Source organism: Heterodontus francisci, chromosome 12 (genome assembly GCF_036365525.1).
Source record: "Heterodontus francisci isolate sHetFra1 chromosome 12, sHetFra1.hap1, whole genome shotgun sequence".
NCBI classification, from domain to species: Eukaryota; Metazoa; Chordata; class Chondrichthyes; order Heterodontiformes; family Heterodontidae; genus Heterodontus; species Heterodontus francisci.
In genome coordinates this window covers 100,382,101-100,398,187 of record NC_090382.1, presented here as the reverse complement: position 1 = coordinate 100,398,187, position 16,087 = coordinate 100,382,101, and positions in this window count along the sequence as shown.

The window sequence follows — 16,087 nt, the reverse complement described above, 5'->3', positions numbered from 1 at the left end:
GGCTTTTCTCCTCACTATTTATGACACCACCAATTTTCGTATCATCTGCGAACTTACTTATCATATCTCCGATATTCGCGTCTAAATCATTAATGTACACTACAAACAGCAAGCGTCCCAGCACCGATGCCTGTGGTACACAAATGGTCACAGGCTTCCACTCGCAAAAACAACCCTCGACCATTACCCTCTGTTTCCTGCCACCAAGCCAATTTTGGATCCAATTTGCCAAATTGCCCTGGATCCGATGGGCTCTTACCTTCTTAACCAATCTCCCATGCAGGACCTTATCAAAAGCCTTACTGAAGTCCATGTAGACTACATCAACTGCTTTCCCCTCATCTACACATCTAGTCTCCTCCTCGAAAAATTCAATCAAGTTAGTTAGACACGATCTCCCACCGACAAAGCCATGCTGACTATCCCTGATTATTCCCTGCCTCTCCAAGTAGAGATTAATCCTGTCCCTCAGAATTTTTTTCCAACAGTTTATGGGTGGCACAGTGGTTAGCTCCGCAGCCTCACAGCTCCAGCGACCCGGGTTCAATTCTGGGTACTGCCTGCGCGGAGTTTGCAAGTTCTCCCTGCGACCGCGTGGGCTTTCGCCGGGTGCTCCGGATTGCTCCCACAGCCAAAGACTTGCAGGTTAATAGGTAAATTGGCCATTATAAATTACCCCTAGTATAGGTAGGTGGTAGGAGAATTGAGGGAAGGTAGGGATGTGAGAGGGTAATGGGATTAATGTAGGATTAGTATAAATGGGTGGTTGATGGTCGGCACAGACTCGGTGGGCCGAAGGGCCTGTTTCTGTGCTGTATCTCTAAATAAATAAAATAAATAAATAAAAGTTTCCCGACCACTGATGTTAGATTCCCCAGCCTGTAATTACCTGGTCTATCCTTGCTACCCTTCTTGACTAATGGTACCATATTCGCTGTCCTCCAGTCCTCTGGTACCTCTCCCGTGGCCAGAGACGATCTGAAAATTTGTGTTAGAGCCCCTGCTATCACCTCCCTTGCCTCACACAACAGCCTGGGATACATCTCATCTGGGCCTGGGGATTTATCCACTTTTAAGCCCACTAAAACATCTAATACTTCCTCCCTTTCAATGTTAATATATTCAAGTAAATCGCAATCCCCCTCCCTGATCTCTACACCTACATTGTAGTTCTCCACAGTGAAAACAGATGAAAAGTAATCATTTAAAACCTCACTTTTGTCCTCTGGCTCCACACACAGATTGCCACTTTGGTCCCTAATGGGCCCTACTCTTTCCCTGGTTATCCTCTTGCCCTTAATATACATATAAAACACCTTAAGATTTTCCTTTATATTGACCGCCAATGTTTTTTCATGTCCCCACTTTGCTCTCCTAATTACTTTTTTTAAGTACCCCTGCCCCCACACTTTCTCTACTCCTCTAATGCCTCCGCGGTTTTCAGTGCTCCGAATCTGCCATAAGCCTCTTTTTTTTCCTGGTCCAATACTCTACATCCCTTGACATCTAGGGTTCCCTGGACCTGATGGTCCTACCCTTCACCTTAACGGGTATATGCTGGCTCTGAACCCTCACTATTTCCTCTTTGAATGACTCCCACTGGCCTGATGTAGACTTTCCTACAAGTAGCTGCTCCCAGTCTACTTTGACCAGATCCTGTTTTATCAAATTGAAATCGGCCTCCCCCCAATTCAGTACCTTTATTTCTGGCCTGTCTTTGTCCTTTTCCATAACTACCTTAAATCTTATAGAGTTATGGTCACTGTCCCTGAAATGCTCCCCCAGTAGGGGGTGAGGCACAGCCAAATATAGAAGAGAAACTAAGTCAGTCTGGAAGGCACAGCACATATAGACCTGTTAAGGCACAAGTGAAAAATGCAAGGCTGGATTGCATATACTTTAATGCAAGGAGTCTTACTAACAAGGCAGATGAATTGAGGGCATTGATTAGCACATGGGATTATGATATTATTGCTATCACAGAGACATGGCTGAGGGAGGGGCAGGACTGGCAGCTCAATATTCCAGGGTATAGAAACTTCAGGCGTGATAGGGGAGGGGATAAAAGAGGAGGTGGCATTGCACTGTTGATCAAGGAGTCAACTACTGCAGTAAGGAGGATGATATCTTAGAAGGTTCCTCAAATGAGGCCATATGGGTAGAACTTAAGAACAAAAGGGGGGCAATCACTTGGCTGGGCGTGTACTACAGGCCTCCAAACAGTCAAGGAGAGACAGAGAAACAGATATGTAGGCAAATCTCAGAAAGGTGTAAAAATAAGAGGGTAATAATAGTAGGGGATTTCAACTTACCGAATATCAACTGGGATAGTCTTAGTGCAAAAGGCTCAAAGGGGGAGGAATTCTTAAAATGCATACAAGGAGAGCTTTTTGAGCCAGTATGCAGAAAGTCCTACAAGAGAAGGGGCAGTACTGGACCTAATCTTAGGGAATGAAGCTGGACAAGTGGTAGAAGTATCAGTGAAAGAATGCACTCAATCTGATAAAAACAATTGTTTGTAGTTTTTAGGGTATAAACATTCCTTTCTTCTACAAGATGTGACACAGCAATGTATGGTGTAATTGGCTTAATTAACTGCAGGAAAGCTGCATATTAGTTTGCATCACATGCAAATTGCACAGTGGCCTTTTTGGGATGCAATGACATTTTCTGAAGCAAATAACATTATCTTGGCTTGAAAAGATGTCTCATATGAACATACGAATTAGGAGCAGAAGTAGGCCATTCGGCCCCTCTAACCTGCTCCGCCATTCAATAAGATCATGGCTCATCTGTTTGTGTCTCGAGTTCCACACTCCCATCAACCCCCAATAACCTTTGATTCCCTTGCCCAACAAGAATCTATCTACCTCCGCCTTAAACATATTCAATTACCCCGCCTCCTTCTGAGGCAGGGAGTTCCAAAGTTGCACAACCCTTAGAGAAAATTTTTTTCCTCATCTCCATCCTAAAAGGGTGATCCCTAATCTTAAAACAGTATCCCCTAGTTCTGGACTCAAACACAAGAGGAAACATTCTTTCCACGTTCACCTTGTCAAGACTCTTTAGGATCTTATATACTTCAATCAAGTCTCCCCTCACTCTTCTAAACTCCAGTGAAAATAAGCCCGGGCTCTCCAACCGTTCCTCATAAGACAACCCACACATTTCACATATCAATCTGGTAAACCTCCTCTGAACCGCCTCCAACGCATTTACATCCTTCCTTAAATGATACCAAAGCTGCACACAGTATTCGAGATGTGGTCTCACCAATGCCCTCTATAACTGAAGCATAACATCCGTACTATCATTTTCAATTCCTCTCGTAATAAAGAATAACAATCCATTAGCTTTCTTTACTACTTGCGAACTTGTCAATATCTATTGGCAAGAAGCATTCCATTTTACATTTAAAGAGTAATAGCCCCTTAAATTAATTGAAATGAAAACTGAATCTGCACATGGTTTGTTTAAAATTTTCAAACTTATAGTTTTTTTCCCTTCAATTTCCAGAATTTATTTGATAGCAATCATTACCTCCTTTACCATTAATGTTTTTGTGGGGTGAAATTTGTGTTATTGATAATTGTATCAAAAATGCCATGAGAACAAAACAAGAAATCCTACTTTGTGCTCATGTAAATATTTTTCACTAAAATTGACAGAAGAAACTTCATCCAATTTAAGCTCAACTCAATGGAACTGTAGTACCCTCTGGTGGCCATTGGTTAGAACAACAAGTTGACAGAGCTGTGATTCTTCAAAGCTGCAGTTATGACAACGTTTTCAAAAAGTTATCACTGCTATGCAAATTACAATTTTTTTATTTTTCCATGGGTGTGGGCGTCGCTGTCAAGGCCAACATTTGCCGCCCATCCCTAATTGCCCTTGACAAGTGAATGGCTTGCTCGGCTATTTCAGAGGGCAGTTAAGAGTCAACTACATTGCTGTGGGTCTGGAGTCATATGCAGGCCAGACCAGATAAAGACAGCAGATTTCTTTCCTGAACAGACATTCGTGAACCAGATGGGTTTTTACAGCAATCGATGATAGTTTCATGGCACCATTACAGAGACCAGCTTTCAATTCCAGATTTTTAAAAATTTATGTAATTTATTAATTGAACTTAAATTCCACCTGCTGCCATGGTGGGATTTAAACCCATGTCCCCAGGGCATTAGCCTGGGTCTCTGGATTACTACAATAAAAATAATACCACAGGAGACAGCAGACAGGGCTTTGGTTTAACATCTCATCAACAGCATTGCTGACAGCACAGCACTCTCAGTGTACTGCACTGGACCATCAGCCTAGACTTTTGTGCCCAAGTAGGACTTGAACCCACAACCTTCTGACTCAGAGACAAGAGTACTAACAACTGAGCCACAGCTGCCAGGTGCTTACTTTTTTTGGACTAATCTTACATCAATGTTGAAGTGAAAATTCAATATTTAACATGCAACTGCTGAGACCAATAGCTGTAATATCTCAATTAACTGGTAGATCACTGGCACTGCAAAAAAATACAATACTCTTAGAGGTTTCTGAGTACAGGAATTGAGAAATACAATGGAGTGATGAAGTAAATTACCAATGTCCAAATATACACATTTTCCAGCTGTGGCCACTGATATATAATCAGACTGTGAACCCTGGCTGTTTCCCCGTCCACTTCAGGAGTCCTATTGTCTACTGTTGGAACCCTACTGTTGTACCAAACAAGATCAGCTAGATGAACAATAATTCAAAATCAAACCTAGGACTTTCTGGTCATATGACTCAGTCACGTGCTTACCTATTATGAAATTGGGTGTTTTAAAGAAAAATCTTGCTCTCATCCCAGCTGCGGCAACACAATTTTATCACCCTGCTCTTCTCCTAGGTAATTAGCGTAGACAATGCATGGGCTGGACTCCTCTGACCTGAGGTTACATTGCGTTTATTTCTGGCCAGGCCTCAGTTGACTATCTGAAACACATGCTAATCTGTGTTGAATCAATGCTTCTCACATCTTGTTCTGAAAAACTCTAGATCCAGTCGCCTGCAGAAGGTGTACTTTTCTTCAGTTAGTTTTGAATATATTCAAAATGCATTGGTTAGATACTTAGATTTACACAACATCTGATTCCAGTCAGGCAGGCTAAGAAGGAAAAACTTGCATTTTTTTTTAAAAGCGTCTTTCACAACCTCAGGATGTTCAGAAGAGTTTTACAGACAAGCAAGTACTTTTGAAGAGTAGTCGCTGTTGTAATATAGAAAACGTGGCAATGAATTTGCAAGCTACCATAAACAGCAATGAGATGAGGGATATATATTAGCCAGAAGACCAGGGAGAACTCCCTTACTCTTCTTCAAAACAGTGCCAGGGGATTTTCTTTACATCCACTTGAGAGGGCAGATGTTAAATTTTATGTAGGACTGTGTAATATAGATCCTGTTTTATTGATGTATGAACTCTTAAATGTTTAAATTAAATGAATGTTTAAATTAAAATTGAAGTGCAGCAATGTTATCCGTGGTTGCATAAAACCTTGATTGGGGTAGACTCAGGCACAGATGGAGAACATAAGAAGTGCCTGTCTTACACTTCCAACTGTTTGCCCTGCTGCCAGTCTGCACTGACTTACCCTCTCTACACACCAACTTGGAATGTCCCCTCTTTATTTTGCTTCCATTGCACAAAACTGAATAACCTTCATATTATAACTAGATAACCCAACAATAATGAGTGAATGCAAAGTTTTTTTGATGGCATCATAAACTGTCAGAGTGAAGCTCAATCATTAGTGGTTTCTGCTACCTGAACCCCAACATTAGATTTCGTCTTTGAAATCACTCTAGTCTGCCTGTCAATTACAAATATCAACAATTGGGGGCTATTTTAATTCACGTCATAAACGTCAGTCTTAAAAACTTTCAATCAGGGTACTACGTTTGAAAGCCTAACTGTGGTTATATCAGCAGTTAGCAGAATCACAGAAATATTACAGCGCAGGAGACCGCCATTCGGCCGATCATGTCCGCACCGGCTCCCGAAAGAGTAACTCCCTCAGTTCCATCCCCCTGCCTTCGCCCCATAACGCTGCACATTCTTCCTTTTCATATAACTGTCTAATTCCCTTTTGAATGCTTCAATTGGACATTACCATAACCACTCCCTTTGGTCCTACACCAACAACTCTTTTGTCATTTAATCTCTTCTGTCTTCCATCCTATCACAAATCTTAGTGTTTGTTCTTTATCCACCCTCTCCCCTTTCACTTGCTGAAAACTTGCTACGTTTCTAACTTTTCCCAGTTCTGATGAAAGGTCACCGACCAGAAACTTTAACTCTGTTTGTCTCTCCACAGATGCTGCCTGATCTGAGCATTTCCAGCATTCTCTGTTCTTAAACCAGCGTTTGGACTGACCAGCAGCAGGATAGACATCAGCCCTCCTTCATCCTCTCACAAACTCATGCCCCAACGTTCCAAGAAAATGCTTTTAAAAGACTGGTCACTTGGAGCAGGAGGTTGGATCAATTTTTTTTTCAATAACTTCACTGCAGCTTCATGTTGGTAGGTAAAAAATTAACATTTCAGTAATAGAAGGTTCACAGTATATGAAAGAATAATAGTTGCACTTATATCACATCAAAAAGTCTCAAAGGTCTTCATGATGAAGTGCAGTGACTATCATTCCATTAAATCCAATTGTTGCCATTTTGTGCCAGCATCCCATAAACATCATGGATTGACAATAAAATAAAAGCAAAATACTGCAGATGCTGGAAATCTGAAATAAAAACAAGAAATGCTGGAACCACTCAGCAGGTCTGGCAGCATCTGTGAAAAGAGAAGCAGAGTTAACGTTTCGGGTCAGTGACCCTTCTTCGGAACTGTCAAATAATAGAAAAGTCATAGGTTATAAGCAAGTGAGGTGGGGGTGGGGAAAGAGATAACAAAAGAGGTGTAGATTGGACCAGGCTACATAGTTGACCAAAAGGTCATGGAGCAAAGGCAAACAATATGTTAATGGTGTGTTGAAAGACAAAGCATTAGTACAGATTAGGTGTTAATGCATTGAATATTGAACAGCAGCAAGTGCAAACCTGAAAAAAAACAGTGGGTAAGCAAACTGAACAAACTAAGATGAAATGAAATAAATGCAAAAAAAAGATTGTAAAAAATGTAAAAAAGAATGTAAAAAAAAGAAAAAACAACTAAAAATGAAAGTAAAATGGGGGGCTGTCATGCTCTGAAATTATTGAACTCAATGTTCAGTCCAGCAGGCTGTAGTGTGCCTAATCGGTAGATGAGATGCTGTTCCTCGAGCTTGTGCTGACGTTCACTGGAACACTGCAGCAATCCCAGGACAGAAATGTGAGCATGAGAGCAGGGGGGAGTGTTGAAATGGCAAGCAACCGGAAGCTCAGGGTCCTGCTTGCGGACTGAGCGGAGCTGTTCCGCAAAGCGGTCACCCAGTCTGCGCTTGGTCTCCCCAATGTAGAGGAGACCACATTGTGAGCAGCGAATACAGTATACTACATTGAAAGAAGTACAAGTAAATCGCTGCTTCACCTGAAAGGAGTGTTTGGGGCCTGGGATTGTGAGGAGAGAGGAGGTAAATGGGCAGGTATTACACCTCCTGTGATTGCATTGACAATAGTAAGTTTTGTTCTTGTAGATTGCAACACCTGCTCTACCACATATATATATTATATTGATCCTGAGGTGGCTTTCAACTCAGCTTCTGGAATCCCAAGATGACCATACTGCAGGCTGGACCTACATTGTAGGTACATTGGCAACCTGGCACCAAAATCATCAGGTATCTGAGGGAACTGACAAAGTCGCAAAAGTTGTCATCAAGAGGACAGCATCACGATGACAGATTATAACCATTCCACTTGTGCTGTACCTACTGACCAACGAGAATGCAGACACCTAGTACCAATTCTCTTGAACGTCAATATAAATTATTCCCTTCAAACAACCCCCTAAAAGCCCAGCGATCAAAGCATCACTTTGAATGCACTGATTGCAAAATTCCCATCACCCCAGTTTTAAGTCCATTCCTGTCATATCTCAGACGTGCAGGCTGTCATATTCAAATTAGCTGACCCAGCAATTTAAGGCAGGAGTCAGCACTACAACTTCATGCTGGTTGGAAGTCACACCCTATCACACTTTCGGCAGAGTCCCATCACTTTTGGGATTTTGGTCCCTCCTTAAAACAAGACAGACACATTTAACATACCATTAACGTATGGTTATGTTTATGAAGAAAGGGTCAAATAATTTGGGCTTTTCCCCGAGGTTAAGGAGCTCATCGAATAGGCCTTCAAAAATAAGTAGAAAAAGCAGCATCAAGAAAGCGAAGATGGAGATTATCACACAAAGAAACATTAACTCTGCTTCTCTCTCCACAGATGCTGCCAGACCTGCTGAGTTTTTCCAGCACGTTCTGTTTTTATTTCAGATTTCCAGCATCTTCAGTATTTTGCTTTTATTTTAATGTAGGAAGAAGTTGGAAGGTTTTCTTTTTCACCCCGTGTGTTTAGACCATGGAATGTTTTACCACAATCAGCAATTGAGACAGTCGATGACAGAATTGTAAAGGGAACGGGATAAATATTTGAAAGGAAAGGAAATAAAAAAGATGGTGGAAAAAGGGAAGGAAATAAAATTAAAAAGTACACAAGTTCAGTTAAAAGCTAGCATTGGCACGAGGGTTACAATGGTCTTTCTTTCCACAGTAAATTTTCAACTTCTACAGTAAAGAAGATTCAGTACTTACATATTCTTAGATGACTCAGTACCCGTTATACTTCATGATAACTCAGCAAATTTCAATTGGGGCGGCACAGTGGCGCAGTGGTTAGCACCGCAGCCTCACAGCTCCAGGGACCCGGGTACTGCCTGTGCGGAGTTTGCAAGATCTCCCCGTGACCGCGTGGGTTTTCGCCGGGTGCTCCGGTTTCCTCCCACAGCCAAAGACTTGCAGGTGATAGGTAAATTGGCTGTTGTAAATTGCCCCCAGTGTAGGTAGGTGTTAGGGAATATGAGATTACTGTAGGGTTAGTATAAATGGGTGGTTGTTGGTTGGCACAGACTCGGTGGGCTGAAGGGCCTGTTTCAGTGCTGTATCTCTTAATATTAAAAAAATAAGCCTGATATCAGTTATTAAAAACAGAAAATGCTGGAAATATTCAGCAGGTCTGGAAGGATCTGTGGATAATACTTCAGGTCGATGACTTTTTGTCAGAATCCATGGTCAGTTGTCTGGACTATAAGCTTAGTACAATTCAATCAATCAATGATCAGAGGTGGGGTAGCTGTGGCATGATGTTTAAACCTGCAAAACAGGATAAAATTCAGTCAAGGGATAAATTCAGAAAACAGTAACTAAACTCAACAAATATTTAAAACTGTATGTGCAGTTCACAAAAAGACACTAAGTGAAAAATGGAAAGAGAATCAACTCCAGATCAGCACTAGTTACCAACAACTTATATTTATATTGCACCTTTAACATAATAAAATGTCCCAAGGTGCTTTACAGGAGCATTATAAAACCAAGTATGACACAGAGCCACAGAAGGAAATATTAGGTCAGATGGCCAAAAACTCGGTCAAAGGGGTAGGTTTTAAGGAGCGCCTTAAAAGAGGAAAGCAAGGCGGAGAGATGGAGAGGCGTACGGAGGGTATTCCAGAGCTTGAGGCCGAGGCAATTGAAAGCACGGCCACCAATGGTGGTGCAATTAAAAATTAGGGATGCATAGGAGACCAGAATTAGAGGAGTGCAGATATCTTGGAGGGTTGTAGGGCTGGAGGAGATTAGAGAGATAGGGAAGGGGGAAGCTATATAGGGATTTGAAAACAAGGATGAGAATTTTGAAACAAGACGTTGCTTGACCGGTAACCAATCTAAGTCAGCGAGCACAGGGGCAATAGGGGAATGGAACTTGGTGCGAGTTAAGACATGGGCAGCAGAGTTTTGGATGACTTCAAATTTTCGGAGAGAAGAATGTGGGAGACCAGCCAGGAGTGCGTTGGAATAGTCAAGTCTAGAGGTAAGGAAGGCATGAATGACGGTTTCAGTAAATGAGCTGAGACGGGGCGAATTCGGCTGATATTAGAGGTGGAAATAGGCGGTCTGAAATATTAAGCTGTCTAGATTATCAGAAGTGAGTCTAATCACAGTTCCAAACTTCTCAAGGCCAAACGTCCTGACCATCTCTAGTTGCCCAAAAAAGGTAGGAGTGGGCCAACTTTTTGAACCATTGCAGTCCTTGTGGTAATGATGATCTGATCTACAATGGTATTAGGCGGGGAATTCCAAGATTTTGACTCAGCAATAGTGAAGGTGATGGTGCTCCTAAGATAAGTTGTTCTTGGTAGTACACAAGGATACAAGAAATAGGAGCAGAAGTAGACCATATGGCCCATCGAGCCTGCTCCGCCATTCAATACGATCATGACTGATCTTGGGCTTCAATTCCACTTTCCTGCCTGCTCCCCATATCCCTCGATTCCCTGCGAGACCAAAAAGCTATCTATCCCAGCCTTGAATGTATTCAATGATGGAGCATCCACAACCTGGGGTAGAGAATTCCAAAGATTCACAACCTTTTGCGTGATTTCTCTTCATCTCAGTCCTGAATGATTGACCCTTATGCTGAGACTGTGTCCCCGTTCTAGATTCCCTGACCAGTGGGAACAATCTCTCAGCTTCTACCCTATCAAGCCCTTTCAGAATCTTGTATGTCTCAATTTGATCGCCGAAGAGGTTATGGGGCAGGGAAGCGCTGTTGAAATAAGCCTGGTAAAATTCTGAATGACTCTCACAATGCACCTCCCGCTGAAAAATAAACAGTCCAAATACTTTTAAATGGGTATTCAGTTTCTCACTTTCCTAATCAAAGATTTCACTACTGCTACTATGATCTTGACAGCCCTACAGTTAGTATTGTGATCCCAGATCTACTCACAAACAGATACCCACTGACATGAGAGTATCTGTTCTGATGGAGAACAGTGCGACGGTGCATCCTCGGAGTCTCCCTCCTCCTCAGAGGTGGATGGCTGTCTCCTGGTCTCTGAAGCTGTCTGCTCTTGCCTTTGCCCTGTCTGAAAGAGAAGATTAGAGGGTAATGCGCATTCCATCATTCCCTTCAGATTGTTCCTAATATGAGGCTCCATGCAACCTATGGTGGACGCAATAGCACTATGCCCCGTGTTCGTCAGAGGCTCTCTTGTGCCCATCCCATGCGGCCACTTAGTCTCCTACATCTCCACTTCTGTCTCGCCGTCAGCAATGGAACGGCCCCCCATGTCGTCCTCCAAGTTCTAGTCCTCTGCCTCTGTGGGGGTCAGGATTGTGAGGAATGGGATGCCACAGACTGTCTTTGCCCTTTCATTTGCATTGTGGGCTGTCCTCGCCTGCAAGAACATAGATCAGCATTGTTAGCTGCCCAACAAAGACACACAAAACACCTATGCTGGTGGCCACCTTACTATTCATGATGGTGCCACTGGAATTCCCCCTGTATGTGGCCACTCTGAAGTGGCAGTAGAGGAGTCAACTCTGATGGACCAGGGCCATTCACCAAGATGCTGCCATGCCTGCAACAGGCAATGCTGCTGCCTGGCCCCTTTGCCAGTGACTAGGTTGGCATTCCTTTTCTAGCAAGCTCACCCTCACACAAGCCACATGTAAGCCCTGAAGGAAAGCAATGTGCAGTCACATTAGCTGCTTGCATGAGGTCATTTACCCGATTGTGGCACTGCAGCCAGGTTCTGGGAATACTGTACATACTGATCTTCATCCAGCCTTGCTTGGTCTGCTGGGCAAGTCTACTCCTCCCATCCTGGAGGAAGAGGACTTCCCGCCTTGTCTGAGCAGCCTGGAGGAGAACATGCGGGCAGGCATTGCTAAATTGTGGGACCACCCAGGATCTTGCCTCTCATTCTTTGGCAGGCCCTCTTTATGGCTGGATTGATTCAAATGTGTGCTGGCAGCCCTTTAAATATGGCACCAATACTTCCAGCGGCGTGACTTCACGCTGTCACCGCTACCTTGCAGGATGCCTCCTCCACCTCCCAGCAGTTAATCAGTACAGTACGGCTTCCCAGCCCACCCCCAAAACCGCCCAAGCAGCAGTGGCTCCAGCTTGTGGTCCCGGCAGCAGGACCTCAGGTGCAAGTGAAAAATTCAGCCCAATGACTTGTAAATTTACGCCAACAGGGCACAGAGGTACAGGGAAATTACCCCAACTATTTTCAGAATGATTTTTAGGCTTTTAAAGAGTTTCCTAATAAACTAATACACCTTGGACTTCAACAATATTTTCAAACTCTCTCCACCTTCAAACTTCCCCCCCAATGAATGCAATTAAAAAGACTGCCAAATAGCCCGACTCCTCGACAGTGTCAAGGATACCTCCAAAAATCACTTAGCTAGAAAACAAAACTGCACGTGCACAATGTTCTTTCCTCTTACCAAACTAGATGAACATGCCAATTAATGCTCCATTAACTTGTCAGCTTGAATGTCAACATTATGTCCCCAGACTCCACAAAAGGGGGTTTTAGTGTCACAAGGTATCAAGCTCCAGTGAGATCATTGGGATATAGATATAGGGTTTTGAATAATACTTCAAGAAACGTGTACCACGAGTTTTAAAACCTTATACTTGACCTTGGAAAATACGAAGTGAAAATCCTGGCTGGAGAATATCTTCACAGCATGCTCAGCACATTTATTCCATTTACAAGGAACACTGTCTATATGGCTACAACTGAACGAAACAAAGAATGACTAACAATATATGAGCACTTACTGAGAACAGCAGAAAACTTAATGACACCAGCACAGCAGAACCATAGTCAGTATATCAAAGATGCACATACTATTAGGCCAGAAAGACCATTATAAGCAGGTCTGCCAACAGAAGGGATGGCTATGTGTACAGTCGAAGCCAAGGTAAACTGGGATAAAAGCACAAAGTGCTTGAAAGGCACAGCAGGTGCATCTGCATCTTTAGAGAAAAAAAAGTGAGTAACCGTTCTGATAAAGGATCCATGTCGGAAAGGTTATTCCGTCTTTTTTCTCCACAGATTCTAAAAGACTTGCAGTGTATTTTCAGCATTTTGTTTGGTTTCTTTGTCTATTTCAGGTTTTAGCTTTGATTTTTTTAAAATTTTCCTCTCAGGATAAATTACCAACACATAACCAAGGACTTTACCTGGAATTTCTTCACATTATATCAGTGTGCATAAATGCGATTGCTTTTTCAAACTTATATACAATGCTTCTACAGCAGTGCAATAGCTCATACTTGGGATCCTCGTATCCCACTGCCACTTCAGAATTAAACCAGACTTCACTGTACGTATCATATTGCAACTGGTGAATTTTATACTTACTGCTTAAGTGACAAAAACAAAGATACTGTCCAGCTGAAACAAAACAAACTAAACACATCACCAACACATTGGTGCAACTGGTTATAGCTCTTTTGTGAATTTGGTTACTTTTTTTTGGAATGGTTCTTTTTTTTTTTTAAGATGACTAATTTTTTTTTTTAAATCATTCTTTTTTTTAAGTTTTTCAATTTTTTAATTAATTCTTTTAAAATGCTTCCATTTTAATCATTCTTTTGAAAGTTTTCCATCTTTTTTCCCCTCTACATCCAAGTATAATTTTTTTTTAAACTGTCATATTGCAAACCATTCCATTGAGACTTTATTTCAAATGTGAACATGCCTCTATTAGAAATTCAGATACAATCAGTAAAACAGAAATAAAGACATAAATCCAAACGTATAAACTGTTACAAATTCAGCAACAATATCACCCAATGAAGTAACATTTTACTGAAAAGTGCAAGAAACTTGCACTGAATTACATTTTAGCATAAACAACCTAAAAATACATTGATGTTCTACATGTCCACAATTCTGAATAAACTCTATTGTACAAGTATTTACTTACAAAAGAAAAAGGTCAAAGGATATCGGGCTGTTCCTCCCCCACAAAAAAAATCTACAATAGCAAATTTTAAACAGCTTCAAACAACTGCAACAACTTTCCTTTCACAAAATGCATTTTCCTTTATTAAATCCACCAAGATATTTCCCTTGAAGGTCACATGGCAGTAACCTCCTCAAACTATAGTTCCACTCTACCCCTCCTCCCTCTCCATGATGACAAATGCTATATATACTAATTAAAGAGACACAAGTGAAGTGTAACCTTCCCTTTATCAAAAACAGTTTTCCAACTGCATTCTAATTGAATGGTGCGAGACATTGAACAGAACAAAGCAAAAAAAACATGAATAAGAACAAAAGGAGCAGAGAGGCCATAAGAAAATAAAAGAAGAATAGGATAAACAAAGGTTTGAGGAATCCTTCACAATGGCTGACAAAAAAAATTAAAATGACAAACTCAACTGACAAAGCTATTCACATGTTAACGTATCAAAGGGCTAAAGACGAGATCAATCCCAGCTAGGTTAAAAGTCGAAGCTTTGACTCCAGGTTTCTAGCTAAGCATTTTTATAAAATTTATATGGAAATGACTTGATGTTTGCTTGAATTGCATAAAACATGGCATAATGAATAGTGTAGATGGAATGACATCCAGTAAGGTAGATCCTGGCAGTAATTAAAAAGCATTGGCCAGAGGGGGTCAGATGACACTGTAAACCAAAAAAAAAAAAACTTACAGTCAAGCATTCCCTCCCAGTTTTTAAAATAATTTTCTGACACCAAAAATAAATCCCAATCTTGAAATTACTCTCTGGTACCATTCACTCTGATGAAAAGAGGGAGGGAAAGAAGGGTTATTTCATGTCTGGCTAGTTATGATATCAGTTCTGCCATATAATTTATATCAATTACACTTTCAAACACAGAAAAGCAACCTCGAGTGTCTTGAGGACAGTTGTGCAAGATGCTGCAATGTTCATGAATGGATGTTACTGAGGATTCCACTAACAGACCATCACTGCCATTAGCTAATGCCAGAGTAAAGCAGTTTGTTTTGCTGTGATTTATGAAGTCACATAGTTAGTATACATCAGATGTGGATTGTGGTAGAACAGAGAGTGATAGTAAGTGGGTTATATTTTTTTATATCACAAGATGGCAGTGTTTCCAGTTCTTCACATCTAACCATTTCATCTTCTAAAACAGTCATCAAAAACTAATGCTCAAATATTCCAGGTGTCACTTTTTTTTTTAAATATAAAAAAAGAACTGTAGAACAAAGATGTTAAAAATTCAGGATTTTCAAGATGCCAGAAGATTATTCACCCTTACAGTACAGAACTGGAATCCCCCACAATCTAGACTTATGACGACTTTCCACTGGGTCAAGATATAAATGGGCTCAAAGATTTTTTAAAAACCTCAAAAGGGGCAACTGCAAAATGGTCACCATTTATACTCCCAACTGTTTTTCATACCAATATTTCACCAGGGTTTTTTTTACATATGCAATAAGCTCTGTGATGTTTCATTTAAAGCTGCATTTCCACACAAACTGAAAATGGAAAATTAGTTTGCAGTTAAATAGGTACCTATTAAATGTCTTTCTTTTAAGAAAATTAAAATCCGCAAGTGTTTTACATTGGCACTGTAGTATTTCTGTTTAGCAGATATTTTTTGTCGTCTGCAGTCTTTTGCCTTCACTAGGCATATTATCAGGTCTAAAGATGTTCTGTATTAAGTTCGTAACTAGTATTATTCCTATAGCTCATCAAACTGTAGCAAAATTAGGAAGAGCCAACATTTTGCAAGTTGCTTGACTGGAAGTAAAAATACACAGGAAATTGTGCAACAGAATTCAATATTTTACTCTGAACTCTCAATACCTGAATCAGATTTTACGGCAAACAGGTTATATAGGCAAGAAAATAAAGGAATGATTACAGCATATGTTGACTGGAAGCTACTTGATGTATCTGCACTTGGATGACCATTATTAGTACTGTCAATGTGGATGAACTATTCCACGTGATACAAAATGACTCAACAGCATACAAAGCCATTTTACTTGTAAAATTGTTCACAGCAATTGAAGTTGAAGCACTCAA